The sequence below is a fragment of the Dipodomys merriami genome, unplaced genomic scaffold (genome assembly GCF_024711535.1).
Source record: "Dipodomys merriami isolate MVZ:Mamm:240054 unplaced genomic scaffold, mDipMer1.0.p SCAF_1, whole genome shotgun sequence".
In the NCBI taxonomy this organism is placed as follows: domain Eukaryota; kingdom Metazoa; phylum Chordata; class Mammalia; order Rodentia; family Heteromyidae; genus Dipodomys; species Dipodomys merriami.
In genome coordinates this window covers 69,100,928-69,123,582 of record NW_027202270.1, presented here as the reverse complement: position 1 = coordinate 69,123,582, position 22,655 = coordinate 69,100,928, and the positions used below count along the sequence as shown (strand labels likewise).

Here is a 22,655-nt window from a genome sequence, read left to right as displayed (position 1 = left end):
GGTTTTGGATATAAAGTAGTTCAAAAATTACATAATTATAACATTCAATGCATACATGTTAATGTAAGGAAAAGCTAAAGGATAGGATATGAATCTATGTTTGAGGTGTAATATGAAAGTTGAATTGTATAAATATGTGGTATGGCTTTCCAGTTTCTAATCGCAGTTTTATCACCATATTATCTTGTGTTGCTACTGGGGAAATCAACACACAGTGGCTTTTGCCATCTCAGTGAACAGAGATCTCTGGATATTGCACCTGTTCATTATGTGAGAAATCCTTCTGTGGGCAGAGAAGAGGAATTCAGTTTTATTCTCAAACTGTTGCCTAATTCTTATAACTTGTACATAGTTTTTGAGTCATGATTGTGCAATCTGCTACCCATTTTGGGATAAAAACACTGTTGAAATCAAGCATACTAACTTTAACTGAGCTGGATTTTTCTTTTTTAATGAATCAGGTTGTAAAGTTGACTTTTACACTTCAGTCATATCCTGCACAAATTAACACACACATACACACACACACACAACCCCCACACACACACATACACCCCAGAGAGGATATCATTTATCACTTGGATGCTCTTAGCTCTTCTTAAAAAAAAAGTTAATTTTTTCCCCCCACTGATCTTCCCATCTCTGAAGCACCATGAGTCACGGTGTTTCTCATTTAACAAACACCGCGGCTTCGTTATTGTTTGTGAGGGTTCCATGTACTGCAGAAAATTTGAATTGGATACGTTGTGTCCAAACTGACAGTAGGGATTAAGCCAAAAATAAGTGCATTTTCCTTTAAATGTTAGCTATGGCAGCAAGTAGCATTTTCTACGTTATGTTATACTGAAACAAGTCCGTCGGCACAGACCAAAATGTTGATGGATATACAGCAGATCAAAATGAGGAGAGTCATTTTGAAGTGTTCGCTATCTGTCTGAGATGATAGGCTTCAGAATTTGTACCTCTTTGCAAAAAAAGAGACTTCACATTATTTTGTCAGAATGTTTCAATTTGAGAGGTGTTGAAAATTGGTATTCATTTTTTTATATAACCCTTAAATTGTACAATTTAAGAAAACTGACTGAAAGAGATAAATTAAAAGGGTAGAAATATTTTCAAATCAAAGTCCAACTGACATATATAAAAATGATGTATGTTTCTTACATGGTCCACAGGGAGAATTCTGCAGGCTTGCTATGATCTCTACAATTTGCTTCAGGGCAAACTAGATTCTGGGATATTCTATTATCCCTTTGGTCTGTTTATCATGGAAACTGATGTACAAACTGAGAGTTCTTTTTGCTCTCTTTCATTCTATATGTTTGGAACTGGTAAGAATTTACTTCTCTCATGGCCTCACCTTCAGCAAAGTGCTACAGGAGAGTTCAGTGACCACTAATCAATTATTATTGAGAAGCAATCAATTGCTAATTTCCATAATTATGCACATCTAAACACGATGAACAAGAAAGAGAAACAAAGCTGCACTCCAAGCATTGCCTTGTTAGCAGTATTTGGTTAACACAGGCTCTAAAAAAAGCTGCCGCAGCTGGTACCACAAATGTGTTTCCAGTATTCAGGCCATCAACGTGATTCGTCGCTAAATGTATAGAATCAGCTTCTTGCTAAAAACTACAATTACAGGTGATATACAGATTGAAATCACAGGGCTGGTTTGTCGAAGAAAATTGTCCTAATGATGGGTTTTCGGATGGGGAATGCAGCTCTTTTCTTTCTCTGTGATGGGTTGTGAAGGCAGCTGCACCTGCCTCTATGCTGTATTCTGCCGCATTTAATGATATCTGATGATATCATTAGGCAAAGTGTTCATAAACAGATGTTGAGCCTGTGCCTAAATGCTGTCAGATGAGCGGTTGCTGGCCTGAAACAGTATTATTTATATAGAACATTTACGTTTGTTATGTTAATAACCCCACTATTAGCTCTCTGGATGTTGCGTTAGGAATGTAAATGTAGTTAATATGAATAACAACCTCTTTACTCTTTGTGCTGCAGTTGAGTATAACTTTTAGGCTTTGAGAGAGAAACAAAGATACCCCCACCAAGTCCTTTTGACTTGGTGTGTGTGTGTGTGTGTGTGTGTGTGTGTGTGTGTGTGTGTGTGTGTGTGTGTGTGTGTGTGTGTGTGTGTGTGTGTGTGTGTGTGTGTGTGTGTGTGTGTGTGTGTTTCTGTTTGTTTTAGGGTTTCAGTGTTTGGGTTTTTTGTTGTTGTTTTTTGTTTTTTTTGGCATACTTGAAATTTTGATCAGAAGATAAATGGGAAAAATCTATAGGACAGATGTTAAATATCAGAAATTCATTTTCCTAACAGTTAATAATTTCAGAAGATCCTGATATGCTTGAGCTTTCTTGTGTGAGGCCAGTTCATTACCCTAAATCCATCAGAGCAGTGGTCATGGACATCAGAGACAAGTGTCCATTTCAATGAGTCCATAAACATGGTCAAATGTGGACCCATTTTCATGCAAGTTTTTCCAACAGAACCACATTTGTTTCTCCTTGTAATGTATTAACACACTAAGGTCGTATGTCACAGTCATTTCTTCCATACTTGTGCTGATGGTTGTAATGCTTTAAAATATCGTGTGACAGTTACTCTGTGTGTGCGCACACGCGTATGTGTGTGTTTAAGCAAAGTTGAGTTTTATGCTTCATAGTTAATTCATGCAGAGTAAGTTATGTAAATTCTGACAGTCATCGAATGTGCACTGTTTCTGTGAAATATTGTTCTACTGTGATAGGCACATTATGTTTTCCAAAGTGCCTTTGTCACTTCATAAGACATTTTAACTCTTTAAACAACTTGCAGACCTGAAAATTACACTTGACAACTCACAAGATCTAAAAACTGCTATTTTGAACTTTTAATGAAACAGAAAACAAACAGTGTTAAACTGGAACTTTATTACACCTGTAATCCCCGAGAGTGGTTTGAAGTGGTCTCATCCCACTGGTACTTATGAAGCATTCATATTGCTAATGATGGTGAAAAGGTGTTTGTTTCAGAGCCTGTAGGTATAAGCAATATATTGGAGGTGGATATTTGCATATATGATGATTCATTTCATCTTGTACTATAGGATAATCTGAATTATCTGTGATTTTAAATAATCATAATTTCGGTGATGACAGTAAAAAACTCTTCTACCTACCAACAATCTTGACCCTCTGCAAAAGATGAGAAAGTCCAGAAACTATTCATATGGAAATTAACTACCAATCTCTAAATAAGAAAATGTGAAAAGCAATTTAAGTCAGAGACCATTTTATTCATCAATTGCTTCCTGACTTTGATGTTTATATGAAGTAGTTTTTTTTTTTTTTGGTCTAAAGTGTTTCATGTTCAGACAGCAAGAAGGTAACTTTTCTTAAACTATTTGACAGATAGTAAAACTCTAATGATATTTTTATGCAAGAGAAATTTGCGTACTGGAAGAAACAAAATAACTTCCAACTTATCCTAGACAACACATGCAAACATGCAATGCAGAAGGCCACCATAGACTTGTCATGTTATTCAGACCACCCCCAATGACTTTTAAAAGGAACTTAGAGCAAGGTGGCCTTGTGTTGTGATTTGCTGGAAGTAGTTCAGAAAAATGTTTAGTAGTGCCTTTTTATTTGTTCATCCAGTCAACACTTAGGAGTGCCAGCCAATAAAAATGTTCATTCTGAGCTCCTAAGAAATTCAGATCGATTTGAGGGAGAGGATAAAAGGAACTGCTGAAAGCATCAACTATTGTTGAAACAAGATCAATTCATCAAAGTCTATTTAAAAGGCATGGGAACCCACTACTATCTCCAAAGCGGCCTCATTTCCTGTTTTCTCTTCTGTAGCTGCAATTCTGACCAGCTTCTTAGGATGAATGCTTGTCCACGCGTATATTCATTTCCCTTCATTCTTAAAGATGGAAAATGATGTCGTCATTTAGGTTGTAATTTTACAAAATGGTTATTGCTGCTTATGTTGAAATTGGTGGAGGATTTCTTTGAAAATTAAAATAGCTCTACAATGTGCCAGCCTGTGACTCATGCCTATAATCTTGGTTTAGGAGACTGAGATCTGAAGATCGGGGTTCACAGCCAGCCCAGTGCAGGAAAGCCCTTAAGACTCTTATCTCCAGTTAACCATCAAATAGCCAGGAGTGGAGTTCAAGCCAGAAGTGGCTCAAGTGATTAAATTCTAGCCTTGAGTTAAATAGCTCAAGGCCAATGCTCAGGCCCTGAGTTAAAGACATGGAGCTGGGCGGGGAGGGATGGTAGGGGAAAACCAAAGGAGAAGGCAACAATGCTTGATAAGAAATGTACTCATTACCTTGCCCATGAAATTGTAACCCCTCTGTATGGCATTTTCATAATAAAAAAACTTATTTAAAAAAAAAAGACTTGGGACCAACATACACACACACACACACACACACACACACACACACACACACACACACACTCTCTCTCTCTCTCTCTCTCTCTCTCTCTTTCTCTCTCTCTCTCTCTCTCCACCATGGCCAATTGATGCATTTTCCATTCTCTTCCTCTTCTTCCTCTCTTTCTCTTGTTCCCTGAATTTTCTTTTTTACTTAGAAAACGAGACCTTTATATAAATCTCTTAATGTGTAATCGATATCACTTCTATTTTTAGAATGATGTGACTACATATGTTCAGGGGGATGAGTTTATTTTCTTATGTACCAGTAGCAAATTTCAGAGGTCAGTAAAGCAATCAACAAAGCTGAAATCCAGGGAGGCCAATTTCAGGGATAGCTTAAATTCCTGTGTTTCGTAGAGTGAATCTATTACCTTCCTAGGCCTCACTTTCTCAGTTGTAGCACAATTATGCTCCCTTCCTTTTTGAAGCATGGATAAGAAAATACTATCAGCTGAATAATTATACTGAGTCCTCCATTTCAAGATAAATTTGTGACAATAGCTATAACATATAGTAGGACTTTTGAAACAAATATCTGAAAATAAGTATTTATTACAGATTATCTCCTCTAGATGTATCTTTTCATTATTTATTTTCTTTAACTATTAATTATGCTTTCAAATGGAGAAAAGAAATATAAAAATATATTTTGTTGCCACAAAAATACAGCTTTAGTTACTGTAACTATGTCTCTTCCACCCAATCAGTGGGAGCCATGACTAGTGTTTGAACTTAGTGCCTCCTGTTTTATAGCTATCTCTTTTGACCAGGGTCAGTCTCTGACAATGATCCTCCTTCATATGCTTCCATTGTAGTTGAGAAGAAAGGTTCATGTCACCACAGCCCAACTTCTATCTGTTGAGATGGGAATTGCTTTACAACATTTTTGACTAAGCTGGCCTCACATGAGTGAAGGTCCTCCAAACTATCAGTGACCCTGTAGCTAGAGTTACATATGTGAACCATTACTTCTAGACAGTGTGAGACATCAAAAAAAGAGTGTATCTCTTGATGGTAAGAATGTCTTTAATTTTCAATTATTTGTTAAAAAAGCATACCTTCCTCATGTTGATGTACCTCCTTTGTGCTTTCCATTGAAACAACGAAAGTCTTTTATTACTTGCCTGAGTTCTAATATATGTAATGAGAAATTTCAGCCTAGAGCTTCACATTTTAATGGAAACGAAAACATTGCTTAACTTTTGAAAGAAAGGCTACTGTCTTCAGAAATGTATTGTAACTTGTTTTATATACAAGCTAAGGTAGAATCATGTAGGAGATGCTAATCCATTATTTTATTTCATTATTTATTTTTTCCTCATGAAATGTGGCATTTGTTTTTGGTAAGAGAGCCTCAATGAGCAAATAGAAATTGTAAAACATTTAGTCGTCTCAACTATCTTTATGCATATCAAACTGGGCTTTATTAAAATATCTGTCATATGATACCATTATGAAAAGCCAAAGGACCCAGAAATACATCTAGGTCTCTTTGAGAAAAAATATAATACTGGAAGAACAGCAAACATCATGTACTGGTAAAAGTTAACTGCTTAAAAATGCATAAAGTATACAAATGATATTTTTGCCACTAAACTATTATACAAAAAATATGTGCATAGAACAGAGTCTGTTTGGGAGTGAGAACCAGTGAAAATAAAGGGTAAGAAAGGAAAAGTATAGAAAGATGAACATGTCCAAAGTATTCTATATGTATGTGTGAAAATAGAATAGAGTATTTAGATTTGGGCTAGGAAATGGGGGAAGTAATTAAAGAGATAGATTTGATTGGAGCAAATTGTATGCAGATATGAAAACATCAAAATGAGTCCTTCTTCATTACTAATAAAGGCCAATAAAAATATAAAAAGTATGTGCATTCATATGAAGTCTTAATTGATGCTTTTTTTTCTTTATGTCTGATAAGGCTTGAACTTAAGGACTTATGCTGTCTTTTTTTTTTAATCTTTTTTTTTTTATTGTGAAAATACTGTACAGAGGGGTTACAATTACATGGGCAAGATAATGAATACATTGCTTATCAAGCATTGTAGCCTCCTCCTTTGTTTCCCCTTCTCATCCTCCCTTCCCATCCTCCCCCTGCCCCCCCACTCAATCCTCCCAGCTCTCCCCCCCTCCCCACCCCCGTGCCCTGGCCCCCTCACCGAAGTTGTAAAGTTCGCTTCTGACTTAACGACCTGTATATCTCATTGTTGCAATGGGTCCACCTGTATCCCTATTTAAATGATCTGTTTTTCCTCTTCCCTTTCACAAATTATACCGACATCAAATACAGTGAAAGCAGGGGTTATACTGTGGGGGAGGGACACAATGGAATTCTATGCCTCCATCAGAAAGAATGACATTGCCCCATTTGTTAGGAAATGGGAAGGCTTGGAAAAATTATATTAAGTGAAGTAAGCCAGGCCCAAAGAAACATAGGACCCATGGTTTCCCATATTTGCAATATCTAGTATATGTCTGATTCAAGCAGAAAATATCAGATAAGGTGATGTTAGGGAAATGAACCCTAAGATACGTATTCAAATGTTTTTTTTTTTTTCTTTCATGTGATTGTTTCTAACACATGCTGTCCTTTTGCTTTTTGGCTCAAGGCTACTGCTCTACTGTTTGAGTCATAGCTCAAACTTTTTGCTAGTTAATTAGAGATGAGAGTCTTTGAGATTTGTCTGGCTTTGAATACCAGTCTTCAAATCCCAGACTCCTGTGTAGCTAGGGTTACAGGAGTGTACCACTTGTACCGAACATGAACTCCTAAGTATTATTTAATGGATACAAGGACTAATGATCTAATTTTACAATGATTTTTGTCTAAAAATTATCAGCAATAACTTGGTTAAGTGTTTTAAAAGATGTTATTTGTGATCATGTTCCTTCCATTGGATGCTTTAATATCATGAAAGAGATGAGCATCAACTGAGTACCACATAATTGTCCCTTCCCTAGAAAAGGGAAAAAAGGGGGCAGGATGAAGGGAGAAAATGAGAGTAAAGCTACTGAATTTCTAGGTGTAACATCATTAACCAAATGCAACCTTCATTAAGCAAAATGCTTCAATGGACAAAAGACATTTGCCAGTGATGAACAGAACTGGCCCCAGGTGGTGAGAGTTGCCAGACTCTGAGGTCTATTTCTTGTACCAGGAATGGGCCTTTTTCACCTGGGGGGATAGGTGATGACTATACAGAGGCCCAAATTTCGGCCTCTGTAATTACATTAGCTTGCGATTAAGTAGACTTTTGGTGGGAGGATTAATGTCAGAAGATTCCTCATTTTTCAATCTTGTGTCTACATCAATAAAATTGAACTAATTGCTAATTGGCATTTAGAAAATGAACTACTCTGGTACCCTGGAGCTTTGCTGTTATATGACATGGAATTAGGAATATGCTATTTTTCTGTTCTATAAAGAGAGCGGTATTCATTTCTGGAAGAAACAGTCTCATTATATTATTTCAATTTAAAGCAGTCACATATATGAAACATCAAAGAAATGTTTTAGGACCAGTGCACTATTTTTAGCACATATTTATTCACAAGGTGTGGATTTGCTAGAAAATCATTACCTTAGAACAAATTGACAAAACTGCTCCCTGAATCACCTTGTTTATACCCACCTGCCCACTATCCTATGTTTTTGATTCATCTTGTATTATAGCATTATCAATGTTTCCCCCTACTGTTTGACATAGAATATGCTAGCATATTTAGGAATTATTTAGAATCTTATATGTTTTCCAAAGAAATTATAGCTTGGGAAGCATTTATATAAGAGTTTTTTTAATGCCCTACTACTATCTAAATAAATGAATATATGTTTTCAAGAATAATGATTAAAAAATAACATTTTAAAAATTTGTTACACTGTTCAAAAAGAAATGTACTCATTACCCAACTTACGTAACTGTTACCCCTCTGTACACCACTTTGACAATAATAATAAAAGATTTATTTAATAGTCCTTTATATTTGCTTCTCTCTTTCATCTACAGTCATAGAATAGAACAAAATGAATAGAATCATTATAATAAACTAATAACTCTAAAATGTGCCTTCCTCAGAACACTGAATATTTGCGATATAATTTCAGTGGTCCATGATTTGTATTAGTAGTTGTTTTTGTTGTTATTTCAGAATAATATTTTCTAACATGTGGCTCATGGTCCCATAATGCCTGATGGAAAATTATCCATAGCTTCATCCATCTAGGAATGTCTGCATATAACACAGATCAACACCAAAATTGTGAGACATTCTGCTAAAAATCATTTCTTCGCTTAATTGTGTGTATAAAAGATGTAATAATGGAATTCCCTTTGTTTTCAATATATGTACTGAATAACTGATGTCTGACCCAGCTTGCTTTGGCAGCATCGTTCAGGAATTGTTTTACTTGAAAGACAGAAGCTAATTATATACACCAAAATAATTAAGTCAGTGTAGGAATTCTAATTTCTTCCACATTTTTTAAATCTGCTAATTGAACATACAAAATATGTCACCCAATTTCGTAAAGCATAGAAAAATAATCTTGGAAATTTCCTTTACATATTTTAACCGGTCACTAGTGGTTCACTCTTTTAATCTTAGTTGCTCAAGAGGCTGAAATCTAAAGGATTACAGTTTGAACTCATATCAGGAAAAAAACTACGAGACTCCTAGGAGATTTCTATGAGATTCTATAACCAAATAGTTACCAAATACAGGGCAAGAGATATGAACCAAGTAGCAGCGCACCAGTTGTTAGCAAACAAGTCTAGTGAAATGCAAGGATCTAAGTTCGAACATTGGTGCCACCAAATACAAAAGAAATTTCCATTAAATATTCTGATTACCAAAATAATTCTTTCATTTATAATATACTTCTAATTTAGAATTCCTTGTACTTTTATTTTTTTTAATTGTGAAAATACCATACAGAGGGGTTACAATTACATGGGTAAGGTAATGAGTACATTTCTTATCAAGCATTGTTGCTTCCTCCTTTGTTTCCCCTTATCATCCTTCCCATCTCTCCCCCCCAAACTTTCCTCCCCCCACGCCAAAGTTGTAAAGTTCGTTTTTCGACATAATGTCTTGTGCATCTCATTGTTGCAATGGGTCTACCTTCCCCTCCACAAATTATATCTACATCAAATACAGTGAAAGCAGGGGTTATACCGTGGGGAAGGGACATACAAAGCAAGAAAGAAATATCTTATAAATATGTTAGAAGCAATACCAAGAAAGAAAAAAAACATTTGAGTCCTTCTCTTGGGGTTCATTTTGCCTAATATCAACTTATCTGACCGTTTCTGCTTGACTCAAACATATACTAGTTATTGCAAATAAGGGAAACCATGGGATCTATGTTTCTTTGGGCCTGGCTTACTTCACTTAATATAATTTTTTCCAAGTCTTTCCATTTCCTAACAAATGGGGCAATGTCATAAAAATATGGAACGCTTCACGAATAATTTGCGTGTCATCCTTGCACAGGGGCCATGCTAATCTTCTCTGTATCATTCCAATTTTAGTATATGTGCTGCCGAAGCGAACACTCCTTGTATTTTTAAAAGACTATAAAGTATTAAAACGGAGACATAACTTTATAAAATGATGTGATAACTAATAACAATTCATTTTTCAGAAAATAAAGATGGCTACCCTAACAACTTTTCTTTAAAATAGAAAGCACTGAGTATTAAATGACTTTATTAAAGGCAAAGCCAAGGTGAGGACAGGCCTGCAAGTAAAATATGGTGGGATTTGCTGCACTTTTAACAAATTGGGCCTTATTGCTCCTAGTTATTGGTAAATATCCTCTTAGTCTTAACATACTATGTTTAGACTAATATCCAGTGGGTTTTACCTTGTTAAATCTTTTTAGCTACTTCTTCATGGTTTCAGAACTATTACTTATTCAGTTATATAAATGGAGAACCGAGTTGAAATCATGCAACATTGGCTAGATTTCAAGGATTAGTGCCTATGGATCTTGAACCTGAAATGAATAAATGAATGTTCTTTTTCATTCCAGGATGCTAAATTTTCTAATGACTACAGGTCAAGGTTATCATTTTCACACATACATTGATTGAGGGGGAAACTCAGGGACCATATCATAGCTTAGAAACTGCTTTTGAACATACAGAATTTATCCTGAGATGTCTTAGCATTTGATTTCTTGAGAATGTCAGTAATTGTCTTTTCAGTTCAAGGATGTCAGTAACCAAAATTATCATTGTGGTTCCCAAAAAACAGAGCAAGCATTTAAGGCTTAAATATGATGATTCTTGTGTCATAATTTCATCTGCTCAGATATTATTATTTTTTGAAATATGAACCTCTCATTTGCATAGACCTCAGCAAAAATGAAATGGCATTCTGAACTACTTCCTGATGAATGGAAACTGAACAAGAATGACAATTATCCACATTCATAGATTAGAAGGAGAAATTCATGTCGTTTCCAAGTATCTTCACACTTCCCTAGGAAACTGGTGCGCTCGGATGGTAGAGAGGAGAGGCAGTTTTAAAACTGCAGCTCTTCCCTCCCAGGAACTGCATTCGTCTCAGTCTGAGCAAACTTGTAGAAATCTGTGACACAAGGCACAATGGTAGTGGCCACATTCGTGGAAACAAGTGTCTCACTGATGGCAAAGTGGCACATTGCTTTCTTGATAGAATTCTTTCAGAACCTTAAATGTAAAGCAGTATAGCTGTGCAGGAGCACATGCATGCTTAGAGTAGCATTTCAGTACTGCTGGCTTAGCTAGCAAACAAAATATGGTTCAAATGGCATAGTAATCCTAGAAACGGAAGGCACCAGTTTAATGAGGTCTCCTCTTCTTGAAATTAAAATGGAAGGAGCTTTGCAGAGAACAGTATTCAATAACAAAATATTAAATGATAAACACAGATTGCTTAAAATCAGACGGCCCATTTTAAGCAAAGCATTTTAGCTCATCATGATATGTAGCACCTTATTTAAATTAGGAGGTGTTAATTCGTAGCTTGAATAATATATTAATATAATATGTAAAGTGAATGGCATTGTTAATCACAGTCGCGCCTGGAACGACTTTGCTTCTGTGCACTGAATGTTAATTTTGCAAAACATTAATTTCAAAGATTTTGCAGTAGTGCTTTTGTAATTAAATATTAATGTCACATGTTATTGCAGTAGCATGTTTATGAAAGCCGGCAACACTTCAAGTCAACTCATTTGTTTTTATATTTATTCTTGTACATCTGCAATCCCTTCCATTTCACAATTTTAAAGTGAAGGCCATTTTGAATAGTCAATATGTGAACATTTTTCATTGTAAGCGTTTTTTAACATCCAACAGGGTAAATATTTAATGTTGTGTTTTTAGCTGGTATAATTTTTCAGAAAATTGGCTATAACTTTTAACAACTCAAAGGTACCTAAACTGTCTCCAGTTTTGGCTTAAGTGATTTGAAAATAAAGTAGCAATAAATGTGATGAAGCTGTGTAAAAATATTTAACAATTAGAAGGTTTTATATGAAAGTTGGAAATTAGAATCACAATTCTATGCACAACACTAATTTATTTTAACACTTACTTCTCTTCACACTTTCTTATTTTTACATGTTTGTATTATGGCATTGCATTATCTCAAGAAAATTGAAAAAAATTGAATTGATTGTTGGTTGACTTTTTGTCAAGTTCCACAACTAGACAAAGAATAGAAAAATCTTACTTCTCAGCTCTGTGATTTACCCTTATTACATGTTTTGAAGTTATACATTAGTGTTAAAAGAGGGTCAGTTTTATGGGTACCATCTTGTTCCAAGTATATACTGTATAAATGTCATTAGATTTGGTTTGGTAAGATCACAACAGCTGTAGATCTTGTCCAATAACTATACATTTGTTATTTACAGTAGCTAAGTCATTTTCAGTTTTGAACCTTGACAAGAAATAGCATTGAAGATATTATGGTTCAAACTATTAATTCAACCATCTAGCAAAGTTGTCTTCTACAATGAAATCCCTTAGATATACTTTAAGAAAAATTATGGAATAAATTATCCATATTACCCTCACAATCCAGGAAAAAAAATCAAGATGTATTATGTTTGGTTATGGGCACATTTAACAGTTAAAAATTATATCTGCACCTGATGTTGCATGTTAGTAGCTAATGTCACTTGACAGTGATGAAATTAAAGGATGAAGAAGAGATACAAACTACATTTTACAAGCATGATGGGTCTCCAACAATGCCATTTAAATATTATTTGTCACTATTTAAAATGAACCTTTCCCCTTTAAGCTATGCCATTACGCTCATTTGTCCTGTCACCACTGACAGGCTATATGACTCACACACAAAAATGGTCATTAGGTACTGCGTCTTCATCTTATTTAAAAAAAAAAAAAAGGAAGAAAGAAAGAAAGAAAGCATTCTGATGCCTCTAAAAGCCTGTAATTATTTTCCTCCGAAGAGATAGTGTTGCTTAGAAGGTAATTTAATAACCTTTTGCATGTACCTGGGGAATGCCTCTCCAGGGAACCAAGGTGCCGACATGCCATTCAGTCGTCAAAACATGACCTTTAATGGTTGCTTGGAGAGAAGTTAGCGTGGAATGTTGTACACTGTGCAATGCTAATTCTGCTTTCTAATATATGCAAAATTTAGTTCTTGAGCAATGATCTTTGTAAGATGAATTAATATAGGTACTGCTCCAGGAAACAAAAGAAATTGCAATGTGAAAGTCTTCCCCCCACCATCCCATCATCTTTTGTAGTTGTTTGAAGTAGCTAACAACTTCCACAATTTGTATTTAAAAAAAATAGTGTGAAACACTTCGGAAGTCTTTGCTTCCTTTCCTTCTTCTAGTCAGTGGGTGAATTCTATTCTACATACTATGGAAATGTAAAACCGGATTAAAGGGATTTCTTTGATAAGTTTATTTTCCCCCAAATAAAGCCTTGGCCCTAACTCTGTGAAAAAGAAAAAGAAATGCTTACCTTTAAAATACCCTCTCTGTTTTATAACAAAATGTATGTAGCTTGTCGAAATTACTAATGCAGTTACTGAGTTAATTTTTTTACATCTTCCATGGATTTTCAATGTGAAAATATGATATTTTGAACACTTGCACAGACAAAAAGAAGCACAGGCTGTTTTCTGTAAGAGCCAGGTTCAGAGATTCTTTATTTTGGTAGTCTGATATTAGATTCTGCCTTAGTTAGAAATGCTAGGATTTCAACTCCTACCCCTGACATGCCATCCGTCAATTTATTAGCACACTGGTGCAGTAAGCCACTGAACAGGCTATATCAATCTGTTTAGTTTTTTTTTTCTTTAAAATGTCTGTAATCCTCAGCTCTGCTCTCTCAACCGGTCAGCATTAAAGATTTATGTTGTACTTTTTTTTTTCATTGCCACACCTGAATATGGATTACTTAAATGGGCTGTAAATAATTCATATCTGGGAATAAGTTTCCATTACTGACCAATGTTGTAATTTAATATACTGTATTATGGGTTATACAATTTTAGATTGTTTTCTGTGTGCATTCTATAGTCAAGCAGACAACAGTTTAAGTAAAAAGGGTGAGGTGTTTGTTCAGCTTATTTTCCTCTTCACTCTGTGTGCTCACATCAGCAACAGGACTAAAAGAAGCAGAAAGCTACTACACGTACATGTTTTCCTGCTATTTATGGAAATCTCTTCTTTATAAAGCACTTGACTTAAAACATAATACTAAAGACCTAATAGCATATTATTAATAAATGCAAAAAATATGAATATTGATAACTAAAAATCTGAGTTCTGGAAGACTGAAAAATAATCTTAATTCTTGAACCCAAAGGTTAAACATCCTGTTCAATGCTTGATGATTCTGTATAAAAAGTGTCCATAATAAAATGATAATTTATTTGACAATTCGATTTGAATGAGGCCACTGGATCAAATAGGCAAAATGTTAAAGTACAAGCTATTTTTAAAGCAGAGGCAAGTGTTTACTCTTAAAAGAGCCTTAAACAATTTAAGATTAAGTGAGTATAGTAAAAATTAATAATAGATTAATACATGAAAATCTATGAAGACACAAGATAATGATTTAAAAAGGAATAATTTAAAAAGATGAATTAAAAACTCGAATCAGAAAAGAAGGCCAGCATAAACTAGGGAAAAACATGCTGTGAATAAAGTCTGTTAGATCTTGAAATAGGAAGAACTGCTAAATAATGCATAGTTTTATTTTTCTATCATTTGCATAAACCTTAAGAGAGTATTTATTTGTGTAAAACTTGATGTATCGAGTAAGGAGAATGAAAAAAATGGCATTCATTTTGTTTTCATTTTGGTATTTAGGAAAAATATTCTGTTACATATGGACTACTTAGACCTAATCATCTGACTGAATGTGCATTCTGCCTTGAGCCAGGTTGGAAAGGGCTGGCTGAAGAACAGTGCCCTGGTCTTGCTGCAGGCAATGCAGGTTGGCCCATGCTCTGCTGGGGAGCAGATGGTGAGCCAATGCTTGTAGTCACACTTACCTTCCTTGCTAAATCCATAATCCCTCACTGGACACGGAGCCAAGGCAGGCTTTGGAGGCAGAAAGGAGGTTACAATCTGGACTTGGGTAGTGACTGCCAGAACTGAGAAAACAGCTCAGAAATTTCAAATGCTTAACAAGTTATCTGTCTTGTCCCTAAGCCAGTGCAGCATTTTTAAAAGTAATTAAGACATGATTGAAAATGTGTATGCCATTTAAATACAAAAATCTTCAAAAATCACCAAAACCAATAATTAAAAGCCACATTTAATGTGACATTATGCAAAAAAATTATTATGAACTGTATTTTTGTGGCTGAAAGAAAATATATTGAGTAAAAAATAAGAAAGAGGAAGCGTTTATTTTTATAGTAAAAGGCATTTTATTTTCTTTACAAAACTGTATCTCATTTAAGGAAAATATTTCATACATGCTTATAAATATGAAGTATTTTCCTTCTATAAGGAAATACATAGTATGCAGCGTTCTATCTACCCTGGCATATGCTTTTCTATAAGTTATTCTTTAAAATATTAGATGATTAGTTATTTTTCTAATACACATATATGTCTATGTATGTTTTTATATGTGTGAATGGGGTTCATCAACACAGACATTATAAATCAGAAAGACAAAATAAAAATATTGAGTGGGTAGCCAAATTCTAATCATTTATAATAAAAGGGATAGCAAGTGCCATCTGTTTAATGTTAAAAAAAAAAACCTAACTGGTAAAATGCATACATATCCAATAAAATAAAACCATGGAGTATTCATATAAAACAAAATATGTATAAAATGATAACATATTCCATTAGGGCAGGATTGACTTAAACATATTCTATCTACATAATAATCAGATGTGAGGAAAAACAAATTCTTCTGATTATGATTTTTACTACCTCACAGATTTAGGGAAAAGAAAAAAAAAACTAGTTTGAATCTACCTATTGGGTGTTACAAAATTCCTTAGTTTTCCCTACTGAATTTTCATGCCTTTCTCTTAGGCAACATTCCTTTATGCAAATCATTCTTAGGCATACTTACATTAAGTTCATTGACTTGAGCAAATTTCTTACTGCTGTCATCAGTCCATGGAATTATCTACATATTCCAAGCTGACAAATTGCTCCCACTACCCCATTTGTGTCAGTGGATGATTTGAGTGCTCCACTCCATGACCTGAGCCAAATCCTTATATCTTACTCTTTTTCCCCTTTTATATTGCCAATCTTGAAAAAGTTTATCCTTATTTGTACTTTGGGAAATTATCTTAATCACTTTACGGACCTTCTTCAAAACTCATTTCATGATATTTTCATTCATCATATGTCCTAATATTTTTTCCATAATTTGTTATATAGGAATAAAAAAGTATAGATCTTTCACTGCTTTAGCTTGTAAGTGATGAAATATGCCCTAATCTGAGATATGTGTAGATCAACACTGTAAAGAGATGTAACAACCAAATTAATTATAATTCATTTTAGGCATATCACATTTGTATATACAATAATGAGCATGTTATTTTTAAGTCATGCTAGTTTGTATCAGAAAAATATACACATCAAAATATGTCATTTGCAACAATTTCAATTATTTTATGTTACTTTTATTTATTTAGTGTTTTGTTGGTTATAGGACTTGAATTTCGGGTCTGGGCGTTGTCTCTGAGCTCTTTTGCTCAAGGCTAGCACTGTATTACTTTGACCCACAGCTCCACTTCTGGTTTTCTGGTGGTTAATCAGAGACAAGGGCCTTACAGGGACTTTTGTGCCCAAACTGTCTTTGAATCAAGATCCTCAGATCTCAGCCACCCAAGTAACTAGGATTACAGGTCTGAGCCACTGAAATTTTTTTTTACATTAAAATAGAATCAGAAAGTAGTCATATCACTCAGGTAGGGAATGAAGGTATACTTCTACTTTTGACATTAAGTACTTCCTTCCTTTTTCTTTTGTGTTAGAGATAATTTCATAGGCTTTCAAGCAGGCAAGGAATGGCTAATTTAATAATTTTTGTTTCCATCAGAGAAGCATCCTACAAAGAAGAAATTGTGCATCAGCTGCCCAGCAATAACCCAGAAGAGCTAGAGGATAATATAACTAAGGTTTTGAAATGGACTGAGCAGTAGGTGAAATATCATAACTCTTAACTACTACTGGCCGGCCATATTAGTCACTCATGTTGATATCTCTCTCACTACTTCATAGATAGAATATTTTTAAGGTTACTTCTAACAGTGCAACTTTCCTGTAAAGTCACATTTCTGTTAATATTGAAATACTAATCTATAATCTTATACATATGAACAATTTAAAAACTCTCACTCAACAAAAAACGTAAAATAAGTTGGATGAGATACCTCATGCCCATAATTCTATCTACTCAGAGATTGGAAAAATCATGATTTGAGAATAACTTGGTGAAAAAGTTTGCCACATTGCACCTCAATAAATTTAAAACATAAAACTGGGTGTAGTGGCGGGTGCTTGTCACCCTAGCTGCATGGGAATAATAAATGGAAGAATAACAGTTTCCATAGTCTGCATAAAGCCAGACTATTAAAAAATAACAAAAGCAATGTAAGTTTTAAAAGGGATAGAGGAAGAATGAGAGAGTAGGGATTGATTTGATCAGGAAAACTATTTATACAACAGTGTATGTTAATAAAAACAAAACATTAAGCATGATATTTTAAAGAGGTAAAGAATATAGGGTCTGGGAAGGTGGCTCAGTGGTAGAGCGCTTGCCTTGCATGCATGAGGCCCTGGGTTCAATTCCTCAGCACCACATAAACAAAAAAGAAAAAAACTGGAAGTGGTGCTGTGGCTCATGTGGTAGAGCGCTAGCCTTAAGCTGAAGAGCTGAGAGACAGCGTCCAGGCGCAGAGTTCAGGCCCCAAGACCTGACCAAAAAAAAAAAAAGAATATAAAATTTAATAAGACATAGTTCTTCTATTTCAGATTCATTAAGAAAAGGCATTAGAATTGAAAAATCTGGGTTTGAATTCCTGCTTACAGGAATAGAGCCAGCCAGAATCTACAAAATTATAGCATTTGTTGGGTGATTTCTAGCATTTTGAACTCCCACAAAACAGCCTTATGGCTATATGAAGATTTTTAAAAAATCAAAGTCACATTAAGAGTTACATAAAAACAAACAGCACAATCTAGGTTATGTTTCCAAGTAGTACATTAATTGTCAAAAAAAGTGGTTCAGACATACATGAAACAAGTCAAGAAGGTGAACACTTAACTGGTTACCTGATATTTTGTATCTTAAACTTCTCATTGCACAATTTTGACAAATAATTTAAAACACAATTTTGTCCACTTGAAAAGAGAATGGAAATTTTTAAATATAAGCCTAGGGGAAAGATTTTGTAACATCTCTTATGTTTTAGAACATTGCTACAAGCAATGTCGTTTCCATTTTCCATATATGAGTCCCACATTTTTTAGGAATCTACACTCCCCAGTTTGCAGAGAGGAAAAGTATAGCTTCCTCTAAAAAAGAAAAAAAAAGTACTAAACACCGGATTAGAAATCCAATTCAACAAAATCCTTGGAGGTGGCTTCTGATCTCTAGTAAATCTTCAGTAAATCACATCTTTGATGTGTCATCTAGTAGACATCAGAGTGGCATATGCCAATTATCATGTGGTGTATAAAGCCTCTAAGTAATTATTATCTCAGGCATCAACATTATTACAAACATTATTAATTAAGACAGACTTCTTATTTCCTTAAATCTGAATTGTACTCTTATGGCAAGTGACCGATTATAGAATTGGAAATGACTACATTGTCAGAAGTTGCAACTCTTGGACGCAGGATAAAGCAGAGATCTTGATGTTAATGGTCATGGAAGATTCTGTGTTGCCATCTGTCAGGAATTATTTACCAGTCTTTGCTGACCAAATTCCAAATTAAGAAGCTCAATTTACTGGCTCAAACTTACCCTCTATCTTAATTATAAATAGTGACTAAATTTATTAAGACCTGTTATCTGAAACACTTACTTCAGTAGGGTTTTGCATTATCAACTTTTTGCCTAGGGTGTTCATTATGTTTTGATTAACTTCTTTCCTTAGACTCCTAAATACCATTTGTATGTTCTTTTGACCCACTCTAAGCCATACTCATAGGGCTGGATTCAAAGGGGCTTATTGTAACCTGAAAATTGTGCTTCTTGTTTAATAATTTCTCTTTAAGTCACCATAGACTTAGATAACTTTCAAAGCTCTCTATATACTCTCCATGATCTGGTCCTTGCTGATGCCTTCAGTTTTACATTTGATGCCTAATCTAAGTTCTATTTTGTAAAACACATCTACACATTACCAAACATTAAGTTTTCTCTTTTACAAACTTCTCTGCTTAACATGAATGTTCTTCCATCTAGCCATATTTTCTAATTCCTCTCCCATCCATCTCTCTGGTATCTACCCTTAAGGTGATATCCTTTCTGAAAGACTATTCTGAATCACTTGTACCGATGCTGAAATCTGGGTAGATAGATATGTTCTTCTTGCATGTTTAAGTATTCTTCTGAGCTATCAGAGTTACACCTTGGTGTATAATTGTCTTTCCACTTCATCCTCCCTGAAATCTGAACATTTACATCTGGGGTCAAGATTACACTGCTCTTTAAACTCCAGGGTTTGCACTCTTGTATGACAATAAAACAACATTGGCCGTTGGCATCATGATCTTGGGTGATGTTTCTTCTTTCTCCTAATAGTACTTCATCTTTCTCCTTGTATTTGTAAAGGTTCCCAGGGCTCACTCATCAACACTGGTGTTTCTTTAATATCCACAGTAGTCTAGTTTATTTTATTCAGGACTGTTATTTGATACAATCTATAGGTTGTTGACACCAAAGTCTTTGTCTGATTTTTTCCATAGGCCTCCAGATCTATATCTTCAATTCCTTTTTAATGTCTCTATTTGACTTTGTAATATGCATGCTAAAAATGCAAGCATTTTGAAACTGTGTGTCTGTTGGCATTCTCATGGCAATGAACAACCTACTTCAACTATTTGTCTCATCAAGATATAATGCAGGATTTATTCTGGACTCCTATCTAAATCTACATGAACACAAGGACATCTCAGCCTACACCAAAGCATATTGAGTATCCTTTTTTTGTTTTTATTTTGTTTTTTTATGTTCTCTCTACATGGTATAAGTCTCCTTAGTTGTTTTGTGGGATTCTGATACAATCTCCTTCTTGGCCATATTTCCATTCTCACCTCTCAACCTACATGGTTCTATGATAACCAGAGTTGTCTCTAGAAATGTAAAGGAAATCAAGCCATTTACCTATTCAAATTTCTACACCAGTTTTCATTCTGTTTAGGACAAAATTCTAATATCAGTTTATAGCTTAACACATTCTTCATAACTCCACAACCCCCTCTAAGCATAGCAAACCCATCTCATCCCATTGCCCACTTTTCACTTTGCTCTGGTGACACTGCTCTTCTTTAATTTATTTGTAGAAGTTAATCCCTACTTTCTGGGGTTTTGTCTCCACTATATCCTTGGTTCTACAACACTCTTGTTTCTGATCTTTTTTTTGGTTTTCTTCTTTTAGTCATTCAAATATTCACTTATTGCTGGGGATTTCTTTTACTGCTTGTATAAAAAGTAGGTTCATTCTACTTACTATCTTATTACCATAATGCTTTGTTTAACACCTATCATTATCACATGCTCCCATTTATTTATAATAAATTATTCTTTCATTAAATTCCTATAAACAATATCTATTACTTTAAGGTTCTACATAATACCTATGATTATCATAGATTTATGTTAATTAATATTGTTGGTTAATATTTTTCAAACTTACCTTAATGCTAAATTCATAAGAATATAGACATTGGGTTTTGTCATTTAGCTCAGAGGAAGAGCATATCACCTGGTCAGTACAAGGCTCTGAGACTAATCCTAAGCTCTGACAAAAAATACCGACAGACAGAAGGTAGACAGACAGACAGACAGACAGATGCATTTTGCCTGTCATATTCTTTCAAATATATTTTGCCATGTAAAACTGGTCTTCAGTAGTAAAAATTTAATGAATACATGCTAAATAAGTGAAATAGCAATCACACATGTAATTCAGTTTGAATGAGTGAAATTTAGAAAAATCTTAAATTGGAGAACTTCTACTAATCAATATAGAGTGGAAGAGGTAACCATGACTTTTACCGCAAAATTTAAAGTGATTGATGGGATCATTAAGCTAACATTACAAAGCTTCTTTACACAAAGACAGTCATTGCTAGACTTGAGAAAGACTACATAGTATCTTATAAGAAGTACTGGTGAAGCACCTTTTTAATACATATCCTCTTAGAGAAAGAAGCAAAAAATGTAAGTCCCGGAGGGTGCCATTCCAAAAATGATCCATTTCATTTCATTATATAAATGAATAGATTTCTTACTAATATAATGGTATTTTAGGCATGTTCTAGGATGTAAATTTTAATCTTTATGCTATTATGCAAAATCCATTTTCCTTCTATGAAATTTTATATGAAAATTATTTTGTTCTCTCACAGAAATAATTTAACGTTCAATTAGTGGTGGTATAGATGGGAAACATTTCACCATTTTTTGAAGAAATACATACTCCAAGAACTTAAAATTTAATAAATGATGTAAAGCATAAACATATTGTTTTCAATATGTACTGAAGAGAATTATAGAAAATATAAGTGCAAAGTAAATGCTAAGAAAGTCTAAAAGAAATTATATTCAAACAAAAAAATCAATAGTGTTATTGAATTACAATTTCAAAACATGCATGGCCCAAATATGTACACAATTTTACCTACATTAATTTGTATGGATTGTTTTGGTCACAATTTTACAACCATTTTTCTTTTTAAAAAGAAAGACAAATAAGAAAAAAGGATTTCAGAGGAAAGGAAGGAAGGAAGGAAGGAAGGAAGGAAGGAAGGAAGGAAGGAAGGAAGGAAGGAAGGAAGGAAGAAAGGAAGGAAGGAAGGAAGGAAGGAAGGAAGGAAGGAAGGAGAGTAGGAAGGAGTGTAGGAAGAGAGAGATGAAAATGGAACCTGGGTACCTACTAAGATAAAATAAGCATGCAACATTTTCATATATCCAGTATAAAATTATGGTTTCAGTTCTTAATCTAAATCTTTGATATTAAAATTTGTAGCTGTTTCATGCAGCTTTTATTTTTTGGTTTGCACTTATACAAGGACAATCTCTTATATTAGATTGTGACAACTGTTGGCCTACTATTATTTTTATGCACTCAGGGATGAGTCAACTAATCTGGCTCACAGCAACCCTTCCATTCATCTTTTCACTGTCTTATCTTTTACATATTTATACAAGGTAAATCACCAGAAAGGATTTATCAAAGAGACTAGTTTTGTCTTAATAGCAGAGTGGTTGCTTAGCAAACACAATGGCCCTGATCCCCAGCACAGGAAAACAAAACAAAACAAAAGCAGTAAATGGGCTGTGTGAGAGAGAGTGAGACTGAAAGACAGGCAGGCAGGCAGACAGACAGACAGAAAATAGACAAAGTAAGAGTAGATGAGAATGAGAGAGGGAAATATTCTTCTGTGCCCTCTTTCTTTTTCCCCATTTATTCAATCTGAAGACCCAATCTCTGAGATGGT

At 34.5% G+C, this 22,655-nt stretch overlaps 1 protein-coding gene and 1 non-coding gene across 2 annotated transcripts in view; one reads left to right on the top strand and one right to left on the bottom strand.

The window, feature by feature from the left end:
• Positions 1 to 22,655, top strand: part of Arhgap15 (Rho GTPase activating protein 15) — a 644,233-nt gene that overhangs the window by 220,662 nt on the left and 400,916 nt on the right. The window lies entirely within an intron of this gene.
• Positions 9,899 to 10,008, bottom strand: LOC138835678 (U6 spliceosomal RNA). The gene has a single exon (XR_011374694.1). It is a non-coding gene; the product is annotated as a U6 spliceosomal RNA (small nuclear RNA).